Source organism: Schistocerca nitens, chromosome 3 (assembly GCF_023898315.1).
Source record: "Schistocerca nitens isolate TAMUIC-IGC-003100 chromosome 3, iqSchNite1.1, whole genome shotgun sequence".
In the NCBI taxonomy this organism is placed as follows: Eukaryota; Metazoa; Arthropoda; class Insecta; order Orthoptera; family Acrididae; genus Schistocerca; species Schistocerca nitens.
In genome coordinates, this window is record NC_064616.1 from 515,817,802 (window position 1) to 515,844,006 (window position 26,205).

The 26,205-nt window shown below is 45.2% G+C and overlaps 1 protein-coding gene across 1 annotated transcript in view; it reads left to right on the top strand.

The window, feature by feature from the left end:
- LOC126249641 (serine/threonine-protein kinase GL21140-like) overlaps positions 1-26,205 on the top strand; it is a 223,118-nt gene that overhangs the window by 41,944 nt on the left and 154,969 nt on the right. The gene's annotated exons all lie outside the window — the stretch shown is intronic.

Consider the following 26,205-nt stretch of genomic DNA (forward strand, 5'->3'; position numbering starts at 1 on the left):
TTTGCCAGGCTTGTGTTTGACTGTGTAATCGTATTCAGACAATCAGACATTCACTGAGCTCGAAGACCCACTGAACAGCTCTGCTGCTGAGATTGTTTAAGCTTAATAGTCAGTGTAAAGAAGCATAATTCATCGACCCTGTCACAGTCTTGGCTGCAGATTTCTAGACCTGCATTATTGGTTGGGCATTTGTAGGACTCCCCTTGATAGGTCAGGGGTGCACTACCAATGAAAGCAGCTACTCAGGTAGCAGAGTATTTGGGGAGTGCACATGAGGGTTTTTTAAGGCTAGGTGGTAGTTTGAAGTACTGTGATGAACACTCACGAAACAGTACGCAGCAAGGGAAGTCGGACAGCGTTCAGAGTAAAGATACTTTGACTGTCAAAATTGTATCAGTAAATTGTCAAAGTATTTGTAACAAAGTTCCTGAATTTACTGTCCTCCAGGAAAATTCTTGCGCTCAAACTGTTATCGCGACCAAGAACTGGCCGAAACCCGAAGGAGGAAGTTCAGAGATAATTTAGCGAGTCGTGGAAGATATATTGGAAAGACAGATTAGAGGCCATAGTAAGAGGAATGTTAATTGCAGTTGACAAAAATATTGTCTCTATTGCGGCCGAAGTTGAGTGTGTAACAGGTCTAGGTGATATGTGCTGTGACAGTTCCAGAGTCATTCAAAGTGTAAGTCAGTAAACACCCTGAACATGCAGTAATAGTTTGAGATGACTGTAGCCTACAGAGTATAGACTGGGATGTCTAAGGATTCATTGCGAGGCGTACACACACACACACACACACACACACACACACATCAAATGCTTTTGAGCTCAGTTTTTGGCAGCCCACACATAATGGAAATATCTTAGACCTTGTAGCTACAAATAGGCTGGACCTCATTGACAATATCAGTATAGAAACAGGGATTAGTGATCATGCTGTCGTCATAGCAACTATGGTTACAAAAGTTAATGAATGAGTTTAGAGTGCTAGGAGAGTGTTTCTGCTAGAAAGGGCAGATAAGCAGTTGTTAGCATCTCACTTAGACAGTGAATTAACATCACTTAGTTCCAGAAAGATGGAGGTAGAGAAATTATGTGCAAATTTTAAGCAAATTGTGAGCTGTGATATGGAGAATTACCTGTCTGGTAAGTGGATTAAAGACAGGAAAGACCCACCATGGTTTAATAATGAGTTCAGAAAATGCTCAGGAAGCAGAGGCTGTTGCCCTCTTGATTCAAAAGAGAATGCACAAATGACAAGCAAAGGTTAGTAGAGATTTGTGTGTCTGTGAAAAGATCTACGTTACGAAGCATACAACCACCATCGCCATCATATCTTAGTAAAAGATCTGTCAGAAAACATGAGAAAATTCTGGTGTTATGTAAAATCTAAGTGGGTCTACGGCTTCCATCCAGTCACTTGTTCACCAGTCTGGTGCGGCAGTAGAAGATGGCAAAATGAAAGCCAGAATTTTAAATTTCACATTTAAGAAATTATTAATGCTGGAAAATCGTACAAATGTACTCTCTCATTTGACCATCAGTCTTCCAAATGGACACGACATAGTAATAAGCATCCCTGGCATAGAGAGACAACTGAAAGAGCTGGAAAAAGAGTCACCATGTTTGGATGGAATAAAAGTTTGGTTTTTCAAAGATTACTCAACAGCATTGGCCCCTTACGTAGCTTGCATTTATTGCAAATCGTTCATCCAGCACAAAGCCCCAAGCGACTGGAAAAAAGCACGGGTGACCTCAGCATATAAGAAGGGCAAAAGACAAATATCCCTAACGTCGATTTGTTGCAGAATCCTTAAACACATTCTCAGTTCGAATATAATAAATTTTCTTGACACCGAGAAGCTTATGTCCGCAAATCAGCATGATTTTAGAAAGCATCACTCGTGTAAACCTCAGCTTGCCCTTTTCTCACATGATACACTGGAAACTATGGATCAACTATGGGCAACAGGCATTTTTAGATTTCCAGAAAGTGTTTGACATGGTGCCCCACTGCAGGCTACTAAAGAGGGTATGAGCATACAGAATAGATTCACAGATATGCGAGTGGCTCTAAGTTCTAGAACCCAGTACATTGTCCTTCGATGGCAAATGTTCATCAGAGACAAGGGTATCCACATCAGGAGTGCTGCAGGGAAGTGTGATAGGACTGCTATTATTCTCTGTATAAAAAATGATGTGGCGGACTGGGTGGGCAGCAATTTGTGATTGTTTGCTGATGCTGCTGTGGTCTACGGGTAAGATGTTGAAGTTGAGTGACTGTAGGCTGATACAAGATGACTTGCGCAAAATTTCTAGTTGGTGTGTCCAATTGCAGCTAGCTCTAAATTTAGAAAAATGTAAGTTAATGCGGATGCGTAGGTCGCATTCGGGAGGATGACGGTTCAATTCCATCTCCGGCCATCCTGATTTAGGTTTTCCGTGATTTCCCTAAAATTGTTTCAGGCAAATGCCGGGATGGTTCCTTTGAAAGGGCACAGTCGATTTCCTTCCCAATCCTTCCCTAACCCGAGCTTGCACTCCATCTCTAATGACCTCGTTGTCGACGGGACGTTAAACACTAACCACCACCACCACCACCGGATGTGTAGGGAAAGTAAATCCATAATGTTCAGATACAGCATTAGTAGTGTCCTGCATGACACATTCACATTGTTTAAATATCTGGGTTAACTTTGCAAATGAGCATGTGAGGATTGTGGTAGGGAAAGCAAATGGTCAACTTATTTTCATTGGGAGAATTCTAGGAAAGAGTGGTTCACCTGTAAAGGATACTAGTGACCTATTCTTGAGTACTGCTCAAATGTTTGGGATCCGTACCAGTTGAGAGTAAAGGAAGACATTGATGCAGTTCAGAGGCGGGTTGCTAGATTTGTTACCAGTAGGTTTGAACAACATGCAAGTATTAAGGTGATGCTTTGGGAACTTAAATGGGAATCCCTGGAGGGAAGGTGACATTCTTTTCAAGGAACACTACTGAGAAAATGTAGAGAACTGGCATTTGAAGCTGACTGCAGAACAATTTGTCTGCTGCCAACATGGCCTACATTGCACATAAGGAACATGGAGGTAAGACATGAGAAATTAAGGCTCATACAGAGGCATATAGCCATTCGTTTTTCTCTTGCTCAGTTTGCGAGTGGAACAGGAAAGGAAATGACTAGTAGTGCTGTGGGGTACCATCTGCCATGCGCCGTATGGTGACTTGCAGAGTATCTATGTAGACCCAGATGGAAATGTAGACTGGTAGTTACCATTAACTGTTGTTCATATAGGTTGCACCAGACGTCATGAAAACCAAAAATAAGTGACAGAAGTTCCTTTTCTTGTGGTGCTTTAGTTTTGCTCAACTTGATTCAGCTGATGGATGTCCCTTCGATTGTCACCCATGGAGAGCGAAATAAAATGACAGGATGACAGTTGATTTGTTCATTTAACTTCTTTGTTCTGGCTCTCATCTGTAGTACATCTGGAACAACTTGGTGGAGCCATCCAGTGCCTCTCAGGTGAACCAGTAGACATCTGGCATTGCTGACGGCACAAAGAGTGAGGCTTAGCATGGTGTCACTCAAATACTGCTTTCAGTCATGTCTCTGGCGGCACCTGTGATGACAGCGCAGCAGCACCACTGGTGATACCTTGGAGGCAGCTGTGACCTCCCTCCAGTGAGCTGGTGGCTCCTTGCTCTGGCGGCAGCTGGGCTTGTGACCCACAGCAGGCTGCCCTGTCCCATGGTCAAACAGTGAACCCCATACTGCATTTCAGGATGTTTCTCCGGTGTCACAGACTCGTGGAATAGGTTGTGATACTGAGACAAGAATAATTTAGTACCTGAATGGTTGAGCACTTATACGCTCCAGATTATGTTCATCTTGGGCTTAAGCCACTTACCCTGAACACTTCAGTGGTGGCAGTATCGGCTGTTGCTATACCGTTCCCAGCTAGTTGTGCTGCGCAATGCCTATCGGCCGTATTTTGCTTCGCAATGCGTAACACACTCTCACCTGCCTGCAACAGACTCTGTTGGAGCTTACTTTTGTTATGGGGTATTTTTTAACTGAATACAGTCAGTACACTACATTACCCTCCTTTTTATGAAGACCTCATCCCAAGGATGTACCAAACTAGATTATCCTTTACACTAGAGTTCCTGGCAACTGGCCCGTCTGTTTTTCCCCTTAAGAATTATACTAACAGTTGGTTTCATTAATTCTGTCATTTAATCTTACACATTTCTACAGGGCCCCTTGTTCTACTCCTTAACTCAAACACCATGGACTTCATTTCATTACTAGGCTTCTTGCATAATAACTTCTCTCTATTCCTATTTTACAAGTTAAAATGAATCAGTTATCCTTAATACCACCCTCTTGTGTGTTCATCTCCCTTCTGAGGCATTTAAGCTTGGGGTATTCAATCCACTGCAGTCTCCAAGCTTAACAAGTGCAACATTGAGTGAAGTGGAAGAGAGATGGCGTTATGGTACTGCAAAGCAGACGAGTAGTGTTAAAACTCCCTTGTGCCTTCTTCTTTTTCCCTCCTACAACATTATGAACTGTCCGTCTAGTCACTAAAATATTTGTTCTCTTTCTGTAGTCTTGGCAGTTGCCATACTATACATTGGTTATAGAACATGAGTCATGTGGTAAGAATAATTTACAGTCACAAGTAAATGTGATGAAAAGTGAGAGCAGGCAAGATACCATATAGATGTATCACAGAAATGAAAACAAGAAATAAACTTGTGTGAACGGTATTGTAACAAATGAATTCAAGAATCAAAACTTCCAAAATGAAACACAACTTCAAATATGTTATAAATACTTGTTCTGACAGAGCACACAGAAACTGTGTAATTGTGAAACTTTTGCCTTCATTTGTTGCTGCGTATGTGACAAACTACCATGTTTTCATCATTTCCTTGGGAGTGAGCACATTCGCATTCATATGAACACCTAAATCGGGCAAGGAGGCATGTCTCGCTCACTCACCAGGCGTACAAATTAGGTGTGTCGATAAAAGATTCCTATCATATGACACACGTACTGTCACTAATGTCATGTGTGACACACCAGACGTGTTTTCCGTTGGGAGGATACTGTTGAATTGTCGCCTTGTCATCAAATGTTTGCGGTTCCCATCTGAAAGCCATTTCCTTTCAGATTCTAATAGAGTAGTTGTGCAGAATCAGCTTTCATTATCGGTCCCTTCCTCACACCTCACTGTTGCAAATTACAGCACATCACAGACACAAATTTGAATACAGTGAACAGCAAAAAAAAGTAGGTTTTGAACATGACTTAGTTGTCAGTGACCATTTACAAAGTAAAATTAAAGCAATAACAGCCCTCAGTCGCAAAAATGAAGTCTTTCGACCTAGATTTTGGCAACTATTAAGAGTGCCTTCATCAGAATTAAAACAGTCACTGGCATGTCATGTATAAAATAAATATCAAGTGATAAAGCTTTAGTCACAAAATTTTAAAATAGAAAACATAGAACGCAAGCCACTACGGGCTGCTCACACATGTCAAGCTGCGGTACCTTCAGCTCGACATGTTTGAGCAGCCCATAGTGGCTTGCCTTCTATGTTTTCTATTTTAAAATTTTGTCACTAAAGCTTTATCGCATGATATTTATTTTATACGTGACGTGCCAGTTTGAGTGTTTGTCTTCTGATGAAGGCACTCTTGGTAGGTGCCGAAACCTAGGTCAAAAGACTTCATTTTTGCAACTGAGAGCTTTTGGACACGGCTCGGCAGCTTTGTGGTCCAGCTCTCTAAACACTTGACCATGGCATCGTGACTTTTCCCTGTTGCTCTATATTGCACTTCTTATGCTTGGACTGTTAATTGTTTCTGTTTTGCTTTTTTTCACAGTTCAGTACTCCTTCTTCTTGTTTTCATGCTAGATCTGTGTTCAGTTTTTGATGGGCTATCCACTCGGCCCTCTTACCACTAAATCTGATGGGGGTGCAATGGAGAGTTTCCCTTGTCAGCAGAACAAGTGCCACTGCAGTAGTTGGTATGACAATAGTCAATGTTGTCTCTTTCTAGCACTGATTTTCCTGATACAAATTTACATGCTGCAATAAGGTTTCCAGGGAGGCTCGTCCCTCCTGCTGGTTCAGAAGCATGTTTATAGACTGCATTAATTCTGGCCCTATAGTTTAAGCTGGATAGATTTGTGGCAGGTAGCACTTCCATGTGCTCCTCTGGCCAATACAAATGAGGCTGCTAGGCATTCAGGTGAGTTATCTCTGAAATCCTGGTTGGCAAATGGAAAGTAGGCCCCAGTATCTCGCATGCTGTTCCATTTAATAACAAATCACTCCTGTTTAATTTGAACCTCTTCGTTGATGTGTGCTCGGAACAACTAGCTGATATGACCATCTTGTCGAAGGTAGAGTGCAACCAGTACACCTCAGCATGCTGAAGAGTACAGTTCCAGCTCGATGACTTCTGTAATGCATTCTCTTACCTCCTTTTGTCTCATTAGCAATTTCACAGCACATGAATCCTACACCTCTCTTATTACCACATTCGAACAGACTGCAATTTCCTCTTGGTGGCATTTTTGTAACTTTGCTTCTTCCTTTTATACATAATGTTACTTGTCTTTTGCCACTAACAATGGCCACTGTATTTTTATAAATTTCTTCCATATCTCCCTCTTGACTGAGCAATGTAGCTCTTGTAACGTACTCATTTCCCCACTACTTTAATAGAAATGGAAATGTAAACTTTCCTTCCCTCAGTAACTCTGGCATACCGTTTCCCCATGTGAGACTTCTACTTTGGTTTGTAGTTCCCTGATATTCTGATGACGGGGAGACAGAAGGCAATTTTTATCCCTATTCTGCTCATGCTATTTTACCCTTTGAATAGATACACTTTTCAAAAGAAATGAACTTAATTTTTATTCTTCACTAGTAAAATGTACCTTTTTTTGTACATTAATTATTATAAAACAGTTCCTGATTGTTTGGTGGTTCTCAATTTACTTGTAATAACTTATTACCATCTGCAGTACAAATTGAGCAACTTTTATGTTTCCAACCCCATTAGTTTATCAAATAATGGTACCTGAAAGTAAAACAAGAAAAAAAATGTAATTTTGAGAAAAATCCATTTAAAGTTTAATATTGCAATTCCAGTATAATTATTGATGAGAATTACTTACCACTGATATTTTCCTGCACCATACTGAGCATCATCTGAATCACAATGATCTTTTCTTCTCTTGGTCCCTCTTCTTTCCTGTCTGGCTTCTTTTGTGCATTTTAAATTAGCAATATCTGCTTCGCTGATTCTCTCTTTATCTATTTGCACCAAGGATTTTGCGGTATTTCCGCTAGATTTTATGCCCAATAATTCCAAAACATCCAGTTTTCTAATTACACCATCATTGTAGCATAAAATAGCATCATAAACACCAAATTTGAGGGTTGTTAGCTGAACAAATACAGTTTTCGGTAACCAGTTCCAAATGACAGAATTCACACATTCATTTAAATTTTGGGTTTTCCCATGAAGACATTTCTTCAACAAGGTATCTTTACAAAGGTCTCTAAATATGGGTTTAATTTCATTCATTACTGATGCAGGTAAAGAATGTTTTTGGTCATAACTGGCACTTTTCCTGTACTTGCACAAAGTGTCAGGGTCATTCGGGCAAAGACCATGCACTGGATTTTCATTTGTGGAAATCTTACGGAAAAAGATAGCCCATACAGCTTTTTTCATGTTTTCTAAATTCCCTACTTTTCTTCTTATGGCCAAGCCATAATAATTCTGTAATCTTATCTATTTCAACATTTGTCAGGCTACCTTTATCACCTATATTCTTACCATCTTCCAATACTATTTTTGACTTTTCTTTCAATAATCTTCTCAACCTGGACCCTATTCTCTTCTGGACATGCCCAATGCACTCTAAATTAGAAATTTTGACATTAGGACCATAGGGTTGTTCTGCGCATACCCGGGCATAAGCCTTGCTGTCACCGTCCCCTAAATACTGTGTGTATCTGACACCTCTGTTTGCCACTGAACGATTAAAAATCCCGAGAACTCCTGCTACTTGGACCAGTATAATTCATCTGACAGTTACATTCATGCTCTTTCTCAGTTCCACTGCCACAAGTTTTACAGTACTTGCTTAGAATCACTGCATCAATTACCTTGCCAGTATCAAATGACATAGCTGTCACAACACCATTTAGTGAAGTGTGTCCACATTTCTGCCAGTGGCCATCAAAACATGCACAGATATCACCACTGCCACTGTCATCAATTTCCTTGAGTGCTTCTTCAGCTGCTCCCTTCATTGAGATGTTACAAACTTGAGCAACAGCAGTACCAATAACGTTACTGTAAGTCATAAATTTTGCAGGATGATTTGGAATGTCAAGTAATGCACATACTCCCCCTGCGGGTTCGGGGGTAAGAATAGGCCCGCGGTATTCCTGCCTGTCGTAAGAGGCGACTAAAAGGAGTCTCAAACGTTTCGGCCTTCTGTGATGGTCCCCTCTTGGGTTTGACCTCCTTTTTTCCAACTTTCCGTTGTTAGTGCGTGCCATTTGGGGAAGGACACCTTACGTGGTGTTTTTCTATTGGTCCATCATGCACCACCATCTTGCATGTTACCTATTGTCGTGTGGGGGGGGACTACACCCAACATCTTCTGGGTTGTCTCCATCTCGTCTTGTGCGCAATCTTCTTCTTCGCGCCCACGACAACTGTGGACCCTTTCAACACCTAAAATCCAGCACGGTAGCCAGTCCGTTGTGGTGGGGTCGTCATGTACCCTCTTGGTGGTAGCCCCCTGACCACGCAGGGATCGCACTACAGATGCCAGAGCTGTTTCCTCCCCATGCATGCCAAGGAGTATGTGCCCATCTTGTCTGGGGCACAGGGACTCCGGGCAACGGGATATCGGCCAGGTACCCGTTGCTTAGGCTGGGTGGCGCCCTTGGGGAGAGCCCTCGTTCGGAGTAGGTGGCATCTGGGCGGATGTGGCGCAATGAAGCGCAATAAATCACACCAAGCTGGTGGTTGCACGGCCACCAGCGTCTCTAAGCGAGGTAGAGTAGACTTCGATGCTGCGCAATATGACCCTCAGTCGTTCCCCTCGTTGGCTGCGCCATGGGAGGGACACCGATCTAGTGCCAAGCGGGAGCCTTACGTACCACAATACCTTGTCTGCAGCAGGACTGATGGTGACTCCTTTCTTACGACGAAGCCTCTGTTTTTTGTGGAACACCTGGAGGATAAGTTTGGGGAAGTGGCGGGGTTGTCTAAAATGAGGAATGGGTCCATCCTCCTCAAGACGTCCTCCCCAGCCCAGTCACAAGCGTTGCTCTTGTGTGATAAGCTGGGTGACGTCCCTGTTACCGTCACTCCCCACAGTAGCTTAAATATGGTCCAGGGGATTATTTACCATCGTGACCTCTTGTTACAATCCGATGACGAGCTGAGAGCCGACTTGGAACGACGTGGTGTACATTTTGTCCGTCGTGTACATAGAGGGCCCAAGACTAACAGGGTGGCCACCGGTGCCTTTATCTTGGCCTTCGAGGGTGATGTCTTGCCCGAGAAGGTCAAGGTGATGGTTTACCGTTGCGACGTCAAGCCATACGTCCCTCCCCCGATGCGGTGCTTCCAGTGCTGGAAGTTTGGGCATATGTCCTCCCGTTGCCCATCCAGCGCTACATGTCGAGATTGCGGATGCCCCTCTCATCCCGATTTTCCATGTGCGCCTCCGCCTGTATGTGTCAACTGTGGGGAGCACCACTCTCCATGCTCGCCGGATTGCCCCGTTCTTCACAAGGAGCGGAAGATCATGGAATTTAAGACCCTGGACCGGCTTACTTATCGAGAGGCAAAACTGAAATATGAAAGGTTGTATCCTACTTCCATTCGAACATCTTATGCTGCAGTCACATTATCGTCGCCCACGCGAGCGACGGTTGTCGCCTCATCTGTGCCGCCTTCAGTGGGCCCTCGGGGCCGTACATCTCTGTCTGCCCTCCTCGTGCCTGGGGGCAAGCCTTCCTCTGTTGCCCCCTTAGCAGTTGGGGGCAAACCCTCTTCTGTCGCTCCCCCCACGCTTACTTCGGGAGTGACATCTGCTTCACAACCGGGGGGCTTGATCCCTCCCCCTCCTTCTCCGCCGGCGTTGCCTCTGCCGGTTCCTCTCTCGTGGAAGGGGTCCCTCGGGGCTCTCCCTTCCTCCGTTTCTTCTCCTACCCAGCCGGATGTCAGCCAGTGGCTGAAGGTTCCGCCACCTGCTGGTCGTAGGGCTTCTGCGTCGTCGTCAGCCTCCGACGCTCCTTCAGAGAAGCTCTCCCAGCCCTCTCACCCTAAGGGCTGACGCGAGAAGAAGGAACGGAATGTGTCCAAGAAGAAGGACGTTCTGGCGGTTTCAGTACCGCCTGCTGTACATAGTCCTGGCTCCGGGGATGAGGTGGATATCCTCGCCTCTGCCGCGGATCTCGCCCTCACGGAACCCTTGGGGGCCTTTCCTATGGACACAGCTGACTCTCCTCCGGTGGCGGCAGTTGGCTCTGAGGCGCCGTCTGCCTCTTAGTCGCATTCACGCCCTCCCAGTCCCTTCCTGCTTCCATTCTCCAGTGGAACTGCGGCGGTTATTTCCGCCACCTGCCTGAGCTCCGGATGCTTCTGAGTGTTTCCCCTGTTCTCTGCATTGCTCTGCAGGAAACTTGGTTTCCTGCAATGCGGACCCCCGCCCTTCGCGGTTATCGGGGATACTATAAGAACCGTGCTGCCTGTCAACGAGCGTCAGGTGGGGTTTGCCTCTTTGTTCACCACTCTGTCTGTAGCTCGCCAGTACCCCTTCAGACGCCTTTAGAGGCAGTCGCTGCCAGGGTTGAGCTCTCGCCGGCTATTACAGTTTGCTCTGTTTACATTCCTCCGGATGGGGAGCTCCCCCGGCATGTCTTGGCTGCACTGCTGGCTCAACTCCCGCCACCTTTGCTGCTTCTGGGCGATTTCAATGCCCACAACCCTCTATGGGGTGGGACTGTCTCCGATGACCGCGGTCGGGCCGTGGAGCATGTGTTGGCTCAGCTCGACCTTAGCCTCTTGAATACCAGTGCTCCCACGCATTTTAGTGTGACCCATGGCTCTTTCTCGGCCATCGATCTCTCTCTTTGCAGCCCCGGACTTGTCCCATCGCTCCACTGGAGAGTGCATCCTGACCTGTGTGGTAGTGACCATTTTCCCATCTATTTGTCACTGCCCCAGTGTCATTCTTCTGGGCGCCTGCCCCGCTGGGCTCTCCGCAGGGCTGACTGGCCGGCTTTTACTTCTGCTGCAACCATTGAGTCTCCCCCACAGGGTGACATTGACGGGGTGGTCCGTGTCATAACCACATCCATCATTTCGGCGGCCGAGGCTGCCATCCCCCGCTCTTCTGGACTCCCTCAGAGGAAGGCTGTACCCTGGTGGTCGCCGCAGATTGCTGAGGCTATTCGCGACCGTAGGCGGGCTCTCCAGCGTCATAGGCGGCACCCGTCTCTGGAGACCCTCATCGCCTTTAAGAGGCTCCGTGCCTTGGCCCGTCGTCTTATTGCACAGCGTAAGCAGGAGTGCTGGGAGAGGTATGTCTCATCCTTGGGCTCCCGTGTCTCCCCCTCGCTCGTGTGGTCCCGGATCCGGCGGATTTATGGATACCAGACCCCTATGGATGTCCCTGGGATCTCCCTGGACGGCGCTGTCTGCACGGACGCTGCCGCCATTGCTGACCGCCTTGCCACGCACTTTGCTACGAGCTCTGTGACTGCAACTTACCCCCCTGCCTTTCGCTCTCTAAAGGAGCGAGCCGAGCAGACACCATTATCATTCCACACGTGTTGTTCTGAAAAATACAATGCTCCTTTCAGCGAGAGGAAATTCCTTGCTGCCCTCACCGATTGCCCTGATACAGCACCAGGACCAGACTGCATCCACACGCAGATGCTGAAGCATCTCTCCAGGGACTGCCAGAGACATATCCTCACCATCTTTAACAGCATTTGGAGCGAGGGCGGGTTCCCGTCGCAATGGCGAGAGGGTGTTATTGTCCCCATCTTGAAGCCCGGTGCGGACCCACTGGCGGTGGACAGCTATCGTCCCATTACCCTCACCAACGTTTTGTGCAAATTGCTCGAACGTATGGTGGGGCGGCGTTTGTGTTGGGTCCTTGAATCGCGCGGTCTCCTCGCTCCATCCCAGGGTGGCTTCCGTCGGGGCCGGTCTGCAGCGGACAATTTGGTGTGGCTGGAGTCTGCTATCCGTACAGCCTTTGCCCGACGTCAGCATCTCGTTGCTGTATTTTTTGATCTGCGGAAGGCGTATGACACCACATGGAGGCATCACATTCTTGCCACGCTGCATGAGTGGGGTCTTCGTCGTCGGCTCCCGGCTTTTCTTCAAACCTTTCTATTGCACCGCTCTTTCCGGGTGCAAGTCGGTGCCGCCTCTAGTTCATCTTATACACAGGAAAATGGGGTCCTGCAGGGCTCGGTGTTGAGCGTGTCCTTATTTCTAGTGGCCATTAATGGTCTGGCTGCAGCCGTGGGGTCGTCGGTGTCTCCTTCTTTGTATGCCGACGACTTCTGCATCTCATTTAGCTCCACGACTACGGGAGTCGCCGAACGCAGGCTGCAGGTAGCCGTTCGGAAGGCAGCATCATGGGCTCTGACTCACGGTTTTCAGTTCTCTGCAGCCAAGACTCGAGTTATGCACTTCTGCAGGCGTCAGACGGTCCACCCTCATCCTGAACTTTACCTCGACGGCCACCTGCTTGAAGTGGGGGACACTTGCTGCTTCTTGGGACTCGTGTTTGATGCCCGGCTCACATGGGTTCCTCATATTACTCAGCTGAAGCAAAAATGCTGGCGGCACCTCAACGCCCTCCGCTGCCTTAGCCACACGTCTTGGGGTGCAGATCGCTGCACGATGCTGCGATTGTACAGAGCCCTTGTGCAGTCTCGGCTTGATTATGGGAGCCTGGCCTATGGGTCTGCATCACCCTCAGTGTTGAAGTTGTTAGACCCGATACACCACTGTGGGGTCCGGCTTGCAACTGGCACTTTTCGTACCAGCCCCGTGGATAGTCTACTGGTGGAGGCCGGGGTTCCCCCGCTGCAGATTCGCCGCCATCGACTGCTCGCCGACTATGCTGTCCACGTGCATTGCTCGCCAGGCCATCCCAATTGTCGCCTGCTTTTCCCTGCCATGGTCCTCCATCTGCCCGAACGGCGACCTCGGTCTGGGCTTTCCGTCGCTGTCCGCGTTCAGTCCCTGCTGTCGGAATTGGGTTCATTCCCTCTTCCGCCTCCCTTCCGGGTCCGTGCACCTACGCCTCCCTGGTGTTTGTCCCGGCCGTCTGTCCGTCTGGACTTGGCACAGGGACCCAAGGACTCGGTTCCGCCTGTGGCCCTCCGTCACCGTTTTCTTGCGCTCCTCGCCTCATTTTCGGACTGTGAGACTGTCTACACTGATGGTTCCCTGGTTGATGGTCGCACTGCCTATGCTTTTGCTCATGCTGCCCATGTTGAGCAGCGCTCCTTGCCGGCTGGCTGCAGTATTTTTACTGCAGAGCTGGTGGCCATATTGCGCGCTCTTGAGCATATGCGTTTCTGCTCAGGTAGGTCCATCGTGATCTGCAGTGACTCCCTGAGCAGCCTTCAGGCCATCGACCGCTGCTATCCCTCCTCTCCTCTGGTGTCCTCTATTCAGGAGTCTGTTTCCGCCATTGCCCGTTCTGGTCGTTCGGTGGTCTTGGTTTGGACGCCAGGTCATGTTGGCATCCCGGGGAACGAACGTGTAGACAGGCTGGCCAAAGGGGCGATCGACGCCCCAGCTTTGGAGATCGGCCTCCCAGCTCGAGATCAGCAGCTGGTGTTGCGCCGTAAGGTGCTTGGGGTGTGGTCTGCTGAGTGGCGAGGCATGACATCCTCGAATAAACTGTGGGCTGTCAAGGAGACGACCGATGTGTGGAGCTCCTCCCTGCGGGCTTCTCGCAGGGACTCTGTCATCCTGTGTCGGCTACGCATAGGCCATACCTACCTGACGCACGGTCATCTTTTGCGTCGGGAGGATCCCCCCCTGTGTCGGTGTGGGTTTCGGCTGATGGTCGCCCACATTTTGCTGGAGTGTCCCCGACTGCGCACCCTCCGGCAATCTTTGAATCTCCCGGGCACTTTGCCTTTGATTTTATGCGATGATGCCTCCATGGCTGACAATGTTTTAAATTTTATCCGTGGTGGTCCTTTTTATGGTTCCATTTAGGGGGGTCCTGCACCTTTCCCTTTCTGTGTCTTTTATCCTCGCGTGTCTCAATGTTTGTTGCTGTTTTGGTGTGTCGTTGGCTGGTTGACTCTTTCCCTTTTTTTTGTTCTTGTGGTCAGTCGACCAGTCTCCGGCCATCTCATCTTCTTCTGTTCCTTTCTGTCTGGTGTTCCTCTGTACTCTTCTTGCCTGTCGTGTTTGTTGCTGCAATTGTGTTCTTTTAGCGACTGGGGGCGTCTCCTCCCCCCTTCGGTTTTTACCTGCTTCGCCGATTTTCGGCTCGCCTGTTTTTGGAATGGGGGACTGATGACCTTCGCTGTTTAGTCCCCCTTAAACATCCCAACAACCACCACCACCACTTAACCATGTCAATTATTTCGGCAGCCGAGGCTGCCATCCCCCGCTCTTCTGGACTCCCTCGGAGGAAGGCTGTACCCTGGTGGTCACCGGAGATTGCTGAGGCTATTCGCGACCGTAGGCGGGCTCTCCAGTGTCATAGGCGGCACCCGTCTCTGGCGACCCTCATCGCCTTTAAGAGGCTCCGTGCCTTGGCCCGTCGTCTTATTGCACAGCGTAAGCAGGAGTGCTGGGAGAGGTATGTCTCATCCTTGGGCTCCCGTGTCTCCCCCTCGCTCGTGTGGTCCCGGATCCGGCGGATTTATGGATACCAGACCCCTATGGGTGTCCCTGGGATCTCCCTGGACGGCGCTGTCTGCACGGACGCTGCCGCCATTGCTGAACACCTTGCTGCGCACTTTGCTCAGAGCTCTGCGACTGCAACTTATCCCCCCGCCTTTCGCTCTCTAAAGGAATGAGCCGAGCAGACGCCGTTATCATTCCACACGCGTCGTTCTGAAAAATACAATGCTCCTTTCAGCGAGAAGGAATTCCTCGCTGCCCTCGCCGATTTCCCTGATACAGCACCAGGACCAGACTGCATCCACGCGCAGATGCTGAAGCATCTCTCCAGGGACTGCCAGAGACACGTCCTCACCATCTTTAACCTCATTTGGAGCGAGGGCGTGTTCCCATTGCAATGGCGAGAGGGTGTTGTTGTCCCCATCTTGAAGCCCGGTGCGGACCCACTGGCGGTGGACAGCTATCGTCCCATTACCCTCACCAACGTTTTGTGCAAATTGCTCGAACGTATGGTGGGGCGGCGTTTGTGTTGGGTCCTTGAGTCGCGCGGTCTCCTTGCTCCATCCCAGGGTGGCTTCCGTCGGGGCCGGTCTGCAGCGGACAATTTGGTGCGGCTGGAATCTGCTATCCGTACAGCCTTTGCCCGACGTCAGCATCTCATTGCTGTATTTTTTGATCTGTGGAAGGCGTATGACACCACATGGAGGCATCACATCCTTGCTACGTTGCATGAGTGGGGTCTTCGTGGTCGGCTCCCGGCTTTTCTTCAAACCTTTTTATTGCGCCGCTCTTTCCGGGTGCAAGTCGGTGCCGCCTCTAGTTCATCTTATACACAGGTAAATGGGGTCCCGCAGGGCTCGGTGTTGAGCGTCTCCTTATTTCTGGTGGCCATTAATGGTCTGGCTGCAGTCGTGGGGTCGTCGGTGTCTCCTTCTTTGTATGCCGACAACTTCTGCATCTCATTTAGCTCCACGACTACGGGAGTCACCGAACGCAGGCTGCAAGTAGCCGTTCACAAGGCAGCATCATGGGCTCTGACTCACGGTTTTCAGTTCTCTGCAGCCAAGACTCGAGTTATGCACTTCTGCAGGCGTCGGACGGTCCACCCTCATCCTGAACTTTACCTCGACGGCCACCTGCTTGAAGTGGTGGACACTTGCCGCTTCTTAGGACTCGTGTTTGATGCCCGGCTCACATGGGTTCCTCATATTACTCAGCTGAAGCAAAAGTGCTGGCGGCACCTCAACGCCCTCCGCTGCCTGAGCCACACATCTTGGGGTGCGGATCGCTGCACGCTGTTGCGATTATACAGGGCCCTTGTGCAGTCCAGGCTTGATTATGGGAGCCTGGCACATGGGTCTGCATCACCCTCAGTGTTGAAGTTGTTAGACCCGATACACCACTGTGGGGTTCGGCTTGCAACTGGCGCCTTTCGTACGAGACCCGTGGATAGTCTACTGGTGGAGGCCGGGGTTCCCCCGCTGTGGATTCGCCGCCACAGACTGCTCGCCGACTATGCTGTCCACGTGCATTGCTCACCGGGCCATCCCAATCGTCGCCTGCTTTTCCCTGTCATGGTCCTCCATCTGCCCGAACGGCGACCTCGGTCTGCGCTTTCCATAGCTGTCAGCGTCCAGTCCCTGCTGTCAGAACTGGGCTCCTTCCGCCTGTGGCCCTCCGTCGCCGTTTTCTTGCGCTCCTCGCCTCATTTCCGGGCTGTGAGACTGTCTACACTGATGGTTCCCTGGTTGATGGTCGCACTGCCTACGCTTTTGCTCACGATGCCCATGTTGAACAGCGCTCCTTGCCGGCTGGCTGCAGTATTTTTACTGCAGAGCTGGTGGCCATATTGTGCGCTCTTGAGCATATGCGTTCCTGCTCAGATACGTCCATCGTCATCTGTAGTGACTCCCTGAGCAGCCTCCAGGCCATCGACCGCTGCTATCCCTCTTCTCCTCTGGTGTCCTCTATTCGGGAGTCTGTTTCTGCCATTACCCGCTCTGGTTGTTCGGTGGTATTTGTTTGGACGCCAGGTCAAGTTGGCATCCCGGGGAACGAACGTGTTGACAGGCTGGCCAAAGGGGCGATCGACGCCCCAGCTTTGGAAATCGGCCTTACGGCTCGCGATCAGCAGCTGGTGTTGCGCCGTAAGGTGCTTGGGATGTGGTCTGTTGAGTGGCGTGTCATGACAGCCCTGAATAAACTGCGGGCTGTTAAGGAGACGACCGATGTGTGGCGCTCCTCCCTGCGGGCTTCTCGCAGGGACTCTGTTATCCTGTGTCGGCTCCGCATCGGCCATACATACCTGACGCACGGCCATCTTTTGCGTCAGGAGGATCCCCCCCTGTGTCGGTGTGGGTCCCGGCTGACGGTCGCCCACAGTCTCCGACTGCGCACCCTCCGGCAGTCTTTTAATCTCCCGGGCACTTTGCCTTTGGTTTTAAGCGACAATGCCTCGGTGGCTGATTACGTTTTAAATTTTATCCGTGGTAGTTCTTTTTATGGTTCCATTTAGGGAGGTCTTGCTCCTTTCCCTTTGTGTGTCTCTTGTCCTCGAGTCTCTCATATTTGGTTGCAGATTTTAGTGTGTAGTCGGTTGGTTGACTCTTTCCCTTTTTTGTTGTCGTGGTCAGTCAGCCAGTCTCCGGCCATCTTCTTTTCTTCTGTTTCTTTTTGTCTGGTGTTCCTCTGTACTCTTCGTGTTTGTAGTGTTCATTACCGCATTTGTGTTCTTTTAGGGCCTGGGGGGGAGTCTCCTTCCCCTTGGGGTTTTACCTGCTTCGTGCATTTATGTCTCGCCTGTTTTTTTTTTTTTTTTTGGAATGGGGGACTGATGACCTTAGCTGTTTAGTCCCCCCTTAAACATCCCAACAACCACCACCACCTAATGCACATACGAGTTTGCCTGCCTCCATCCCTTTACCAATAGACATGAGACCATAAACTAGTCTTATGTTGTTCACATATAAATTTTTATTTGCCATTTTTTATGTCATTGTTGTAGCAACTGCACCACATTTTGTACAACTCAATGTCAGGTTTGACACAATGCCTTTACGAAGACGCTGATTCTCACCCAAAGATACGTCACCACCACATATTCTGCACACAGTGTTTTTGGAAATGAAATCACAGAGCATGCCAAGGTTCACCATAATGTTTCCAAATGAATGTTCATCTCCACAAGCTGACTGGGAGAAAATGCCTTGAAGATACTGCAGTTTCTTTCTTGATGTGCTGATTTTCTTTGTCTAACATTCTTGGGTCCTTTGACCCACTATCCTCATTTACCTTTACGTATTTATTTCCTCTGAATCTTAATTTAGGCGAGGATTTCTTTATTCACGGCATTTATATGAAAACAAGTGGAACCAAAGAAAATACAAATCAACACATTCTTCACTCACAACAAACTTCACTTAGTACAACCATTAATGCTTGAAAACAATAACAAACACGATCAGAAAACCGAGTATCGATAGTAGATACAGGGTAGGAAACATGAAACGATAAAACGATAGAAACATGAAATAATATACGGGGAGTATTATCTCTGCATGGCGCAAAAAGGAAGTCGTGGCATTTAAATGCCAGATTGCACACAGTGCCAGGAAAACCATCATATCTCATGAAAAAATTGTCATATTTATATAAAAAAAAACTGTTTCACGCAGGAAAGACCAGGCAATTCTAATATGCTACAGTCCAAAAATCGAATTTTTGAAGCCGACTTGCCTTCCGTCTCCCCTTAACTGCCTCTCTGTAGCTCTGGCATTACTTCACCAGTCAGTTGTCTTGTGTTACTCAACATGTCCTTCTCTAAACTTGCAATCTGCATCACTTACACCCTTGTTCCATTTTGCCTACTGCTTAACCTCTTCTTTGGTGTCATTCACCTTGCATATATCTTCATCAGCAGTGCCATATATTGTTTTCATAAGTTGACCTCCAGTATCGATCCAACGCCTCTTCCTTCACATATTTGAAATAACCCCAAGTACCTGGGTCATCTCACTCTGTAATTTCTTACATGCTCCATGTAATCTCCCACCTCGGCACTTCCTTTCAGTATCCTATGCCTTTCCGTTCCGTGATGGAATTTGTTGAATGCTTCTTCCAGCCTTTTCACCTCATTATGCCTCTCCCATGTGTCGAATACTATCTATATTACCCAGCGAAGACTGGTGATTACTACGTCTACTAGCTTGGCGAACAGCAGTCCCCCTTCCAGATGCTAGTTCTGTAACCTTTGCACACCGACAAAGATCTATAGTCCCATTGCAAACCACGTCATCTCACCTTCTCTGCACCTCACCTAAGCAAGAATACCTATTACTTTCCTCCCTGTTAAATTCATTGCTGCTTTGCAGCTGCTTATACTAACATCACTAAATTGAAGTCAGCTGATAGGTATATCTGCTTAATGGGAAGTCCCTCTAACTAAGGGCTCACCTTCAGAGCACATCATGTTTCCAAGTAGAGAAGGAATATAATAGGTATTAGAGATAAAGTTAGTGAGCTGCTTATAGCTGTTTACTCTGAAATTATTGGTATATCGGAGCACCACTTAAATAATTTGACAATTCAGAGGCTTCCTTTACCAGGATACAGATTAGCTGGCTGTTTTTAAGGAGTTTCTTCCACAGTGGGGCAGTGGTTATGTACATAAAAAACAGTATTCGATTTGAGTCCATAGACGTATCACGGCACTGCACTGAACAGATATTTGAATGTTGTGCAGGGGCAGTTGAAATTAATGGAACTAAACTTCTAATTGTTGTTGTTTATAGATCCCCTAACTCTGACTTCAGAGCATTTCTGCTCAAGCTAAAGAGGATTCTTGAGTCACTTTGTAGGAAATACCAGAAATTAGTTATGTGTGGTGACTTCAATATAAATTTTGTATATGATGTTGCAAGAAAAAGGATGTTGGTAGATCTCCTAAATTCATATGATCTGATGCAGACTGTATTTTTTGCAACTAGGGTGCATGGGAACAGTAGCACAGCCATAGACAATATTTTTATTCATTCCTCATTACTAGATGGGCATTCTGTGAGCAAAAGGGTGAATGGCCTTTCAGACCATGATGCACAAATTTTAACACTAAAAGGCTTTTGTACTCAAACAGATGTCACATATAATTACAAACTACACAGGAAATTTAATCCAACAGCAATAGAGAGTTTTTTAACTTTGTCAAGGAACAAGAGTGGCAGGATGTTCATAGTGCTGATAATACAGATGACAAATATATTGCTTTCCTTAACGTATTTCTCATGCTCTTTGAGAGTTGCTTTCCATTAGAATGTTCTAAATGGGGTACTAGCAGTAATAGGCAGCCCGGGTAGCTGACTAGTAGGATTAGGATATCATGTTGTACAAAGTGGGAATTATATCAAAATGTTAGAAGTAGTCACAATCAAGCAACAGTAGCCCATTACAAACAGTATTGTAAGGTGCTAAAAAATGTTATTAGGGAGGCAAACAGCGTGTGGTATGCAAATGGAATAGCTAATTCACAGGATAAAATTAAAACAATATAGTCAGTTGTAAAGGAAGTGACTGGTCAGCAGAACAAGGTCAAGGATATAAAGTTAGTTCGTAGTAAAAAATTTCTGTTACTGATAAATCAGATATATGTAAAGTATTTAACAATAATTTTATGAGCATTGCTGGTGAATTAAATAAAAATTTAGTTTCTATAAGTAATCGTACAACTTTCTTGGCAAAGGCCTTTCTGAGATTGATGTCTAAATACTCCTCTGTGATACAGACAAGGGGGAGACTGAGTCAATAATTAAATCACTGAAGCCTAAGAACTCTTATGGATATGATGGAGTGCCTAGCTGTGCTGCACATGTTAGCCCCGTATTTAGCCATATTTGTAATTTTTCCTTTACGAATGGTCAGTTTACTGAATGATTACTCAGTAGTAAAGCTGCTTTATAAAAAGGGATAGAAGGATAATGTAGACAATTTTAAACCTATTTGTATGCCATTAGTGTTTGCTAAAGCTATTGAAAAGACTGTGTACATAAGGATAATTGATCATTTCATATCACACGATTTGCTATTAAATGTACATTTCAGCTTTAGAAGTCGTTTAACAACTGAAAATGCTATAGCCTCTTTTTCTCTTTTAGGTACTGGATGTGTTAAACATAAACTTTCAAATGCTAGGCGTACTTTTTGATTTAACTAAGGCATTTGATTGTGTTGATCACAAAATATTGCTCTAGAAGTTGGTCCATTATGGAATACGTGGTGTAGCTCACAATTGGTTTACCTCTTACTTTAGCAACAGACAGCAAAAGGTCATTATTCACAGTGTTGAGAATGGCTGTGATGTGGGGTCTGAGTGAGGTACAGTCAAGTGGGGGGGAGGGGGGGGGGGTGCCCCAGGGATCAGTGTTGGGGCCACTCCTGTTCCTTATTTATATAAATGATATGCCCTCTAGTATTATGGGTAACTCTAAAATATTTCTGTTTGCTGATGACACTAGCTTTGTAGTAAAGGATGATATATGCAACATTGGCCCAGTTTTAAATAGCGTAGTTCATGGCTTGTAGAAAATGAACTAATGCTAAATCACAGTAAGACTCAGTTTTTACAGTTTCTAACATACAATTCAACAAAACCTAACGTTTTAATTTCACTGAATGGGAATATGAGTAGTGGAATTGAATAGTTCAAATTTCTAGGTGTTCAAAAATCTTAGCAGTAATCCACACGTTTTCAAATCGAAACTGAAGAGTTTCCTCATGTGTCACTCCTTCTATTCTGTTGAGGAGTTCCTTGAAAAATTAAGTTGATTCCTGTTGTATTGTTGATTGCGTTTACTTAAACTTATGGACTGTCTTTTTTCGGGTCCATAAACATTTTATTTTTATCTGTTAATACTTTAATGTTTTTATTTCATGTACTGACACATTCCATGACCTTGGAGATTTGCTCCTCCGTTTTTGTCCTACGGAATATGAAGTGAAAATAAATAAATAAAAATAAATCTATACCTACTCCCCCCCCTTCCCCCCCCCCCCCAAAATGACTATCTCATAGGCCTTAATCAATACTCACTGGTTCCTCATTACTGTTTCATTCACAACCTCTTGTTTATCCTACGATACATTTCTCCTCATTCTCCATTTCCAGTCTGCATCTCCTATCCCCTAGATAACTTTTGGACTCCCTTGAAAAGGTTTCAGCCACCCTACATGCACAATTGTTGTTCTTGTTGGCCATTGAATCTTGACATTTATTGGTGGTGTAGTATCTACCACTTGGCATGGCCCCTGATACTTTGTGAAAAACTTCAAAGTCTTTCCCTTCGGCGTACACAAAGTTGATAGCATCACCCACTGATGAGCCTTATATTTTGGCATTCTTGCCGTATGGCCCATTGCTTCTTCCTATTTCTCCAGTGCTCATGTGTTTATGTGTTTGCCCTCCGCACTCTATTCCAAATTTTCATAATCACTGTGGCTAATTTGTTTACAGACTCTCCAATTTTCCCTTTCTTAGTTTTCAATATGTTGAATGGTGATGACATTTTATGACCCCACACTTCTTCATATGGCGATAATCCCGTATTCGTATGCCGTTTTGAGTTGTAGGTGGAGACGACGTATTTCAAATAGAGTTCCCAGTTGGTGTGATGTGAGTCAGCATAGTATCTATGCATCTTACTGATGTAGTTCTTCCATTGGCTCATGAATTCCTTAAACTTCTTCACATTCTATAACTCAAACTATTCCTTGAATAGACCTGACCTGAAGATCTTTCCCAGGTCTGTTACTATTGTTTCAGCCTCTCCAAACTTCAGTAGCCAGTTGTTCACAAGTGCTTGTGCCACTGTCGCTGCATACTGGTTTTGCATTGCAACTGTTTCTACGTATCTTGAAAAATGGTCTACGATAGTGAGTACATATGTATTCCCTGCAGGTGTGTTGTTGAATGGACCTAAAACATCAATACCCGTATTCTTGAATGGTGCTAATGCTTCAGGTAACCTCTGCAGTGGTACTCTTGTTCAAAACAAATCCGCTTTCTGTGTGCGCTGTATGCAATTCACAGGGTGTATACGACCCGGGACAACCGGGAGATCCAGGAAAAACCCGGGAATTTTTTCATCCGGGAGAAAACCGGGAAAAACCCGGGCATTTTCTAGAATTCCGGGAATTTTTCATTGTTTTGGTTTTCAGTTAAATTTTTGTGATTTTGACTCATAAGAACCAATACTCTAACAAAGGGTATTACTGTATCCCGCTTCTGCAGAATAATACTGCAGCAACAAAACATGAATGAGAGAAAAAAGAAAATAAAACTTAAGTCGCAAAGGAAATATGCCATATACAACAATAAAAAAAACGATTTTCTGTTAATAGGTGATTCTATATTAAAAAATGTTATTGTGCCGGACTGCAAGGTCGATGTTCGACCTGGAATCCGATCGCATCAACTCAACAAACATTTTAAGAATGTATTGTCCACGAAAAGAAACACGGACGAAACTGGTAACAAAACTGTAAGTACCGACGATTACAGAGGTGTCTTAATCCACGTGGGCACAAACTCCATCCGCAGTAACAGTGAGGAAGAAATCGTGAATGAAACGCGGAATCTGATTAGATCGGCGAAAACTGTATACCCAACATCCAGGCTGGTAATTAGTGGAATCATTCATCGAAGATCGGTAAGTGATACTTACATCAACAGGATAAATACCGGCATTAGGGAACAGTGCAACATACTCGGTGCAGTATTCATTGACCCAAACAAATTCTTAAACTGCAAGTGTCTGGGAAAAGACGGCCTGCACTTGAATAGATTAGGCTCTGTGAACCTTAGTAAAATGTTCATAGACGTGTGTAAAGTCCTAAGAAGCAAGGGAAACTAATTCATTGTGATAGGGGTGACAAAGAAACAATTCAAACTGAAAATAAAAAGTTTAGGTACCAAACAAAGGATGCACGTGAAATAACTAAAAGCAAAAACGATCTATTGATGCACTTGAATATAAATGGCTTAGGGGCAGAACTACCAAATCGTAAATTCTCAAAAATCGACGAACTAAAAATTCTGCTCTCAGAATCCGTAAATATTAAAATAATCTGCCTAAATGAACACTGGTTAACAGAAGATAGTATAAAAGTACTAAATAGTATTAATAATTTTAAGGTAGCTGCTAGCTTTTGTAGAATAAGCAAATCTCGTGGAGGCTCCTGCATTCTTGTCAATTCTTCCATAAGTTATACAGTAAGAGATAGTTTTAATTATTTAAATGAAGAGAGCGTGTTTGAAAGTTGCTCTGTAGAGCTGAGTGATCTGAATACATTGGTTATAGCAATCTACAGGATTCCTGGATGTGCGGTAACAAAAGTGTTTTTAACCAAATTTGAATGCCTCCTGGAAAAACTCCAGAAAGAAAGTAAGAAAAAAGTTGTTATAGCAGCAGACTTCAACTTAAATGTCTTAGTTGAAAGCAATGATTCCACAAAATTTCGTGACTTAATTCAGAAATCTGGTTTCAAGCTAAATTTTTCTGAAAGCACTAGGGAAAACAGCAGATCAGTGACCTGCATTGATAATATTATTACTAACTACATATTTGACAGTGGAAATAAGCACAAATACTGCTTAGACTTGGGTATTTCAGATCACTCAGCTCTGTTTATTGAGCTCCCAAAAGCAAATAACCTAAAGCCTCCAGAAGTGTGTATAAAAAGGGATCTCAGTAAAAGTAAAATGGATTTATTCCGCAGTAAATTAAGTATAATAAGCTGGCCTGTAGACTACAATAGTTCAAGCTCGATAAACTATGACAAATTCTTAAATTGTTTCTTAGAGGTATTTAATGAATCATTTCCTCGTAGATATAAGCAAAAGAAGGTTAATGGTAAACTCAAATGGATTACAACAGGAATAAAGATCTCTAGTGCCAGAAAGAGAGAGCTCCACAATGAGTTAAAATCAAACAGAAATCCAGATTTTGTTATTTATGTCAAACAGTATAAAGCTGTATTTAGGAAAGTTGTAGCGGCAGCTAAAAAAATGGCAAATAATAAATTCATACGAGAACACAGAAATAAGACAAAAGCAGTGTGGTCAGTTGTTCAGTCTGAACTAGGAGCCAAAGTAAAAATTCATGAGATTTTGAAAATTAGACATGAAAATGAAATTATAGTAAACCCTGTTAAGATGTCAAGTTGTTTCAATGAATTCTTCCTAAATGTAGTAAGATCGGATGTGGATATGACATTCTATCAGGGCATCACAAATTTGGAAAACAGCCAGAACACATCTTTTAAACAATTTGAAAAAATAACCCAAAGGGATGTGGAAAAGGAAATATTGTCTCTAAAAAACAAAACATCACATGGGTGGGATGAAATAACAACATCTGTAATCAAGTATGTGTACGATATTATTTCCCAACCACTGTCAACTATTATAAATCAATCTTATGAACAGGGATGCTTTCCAGAGGTATTGAAATATGGTGAGATCAAACCTCTATTCAAGAAAGGATCGACAGAAGATATGGGGAATTACCGCCCTATCTCTCTCTTGCCGGTCTTCTCTAAAGTGTTTGAAAAGATTGCAGCAAAACAAATTAATAACTTTCTTACTGTAAATGATATAATTTTTAAAAACCAGTTCGGATTCCAACAGGGTAAAAGCACTGCGAATGCTATAAATGAGTTTATCCAAAAAATATGCTCCACGTTAGATAAAGGTAGAAAGGTCACAGGTATATTCTGTGATCTGACTAAAGCTTTTGATTCAGTGAACCATGCATTACTCCTCCACAAATTACAGATGTATGGAATCAGAGACACTGCTTTAAAATGGTTTAGCTCGTACCTGTCAGGTAGGAAACAAAGAGTAATTTTAACTTCAAATGGAACCAATTATTCATCAGACTGGAAAACAGTTCCCCAAGGAGTCCCACAAGGTTCGATATTGGGTCCCTATCTGTTTCTTTTTTATGTAAATGACCTACCACTTGCTATTGATGTTCATCCAGTCTTATTTGCTGATGATACATCAGTTCTAATTGAAAATGAGGTATCTGAAAATATTCCAGAAAAAGCCAAAAATACTTTAGAAAAACTTGAATCTTGGTTCTATCAAAATGGACTAAAACTAAATGTAACTAAAACCAAAATGATGCAATTTGAAGCTAAATCAGTAGAAAGGAGTGAAATAAAGATAACTTGCAATGATCAGGATATCACAGAAGCA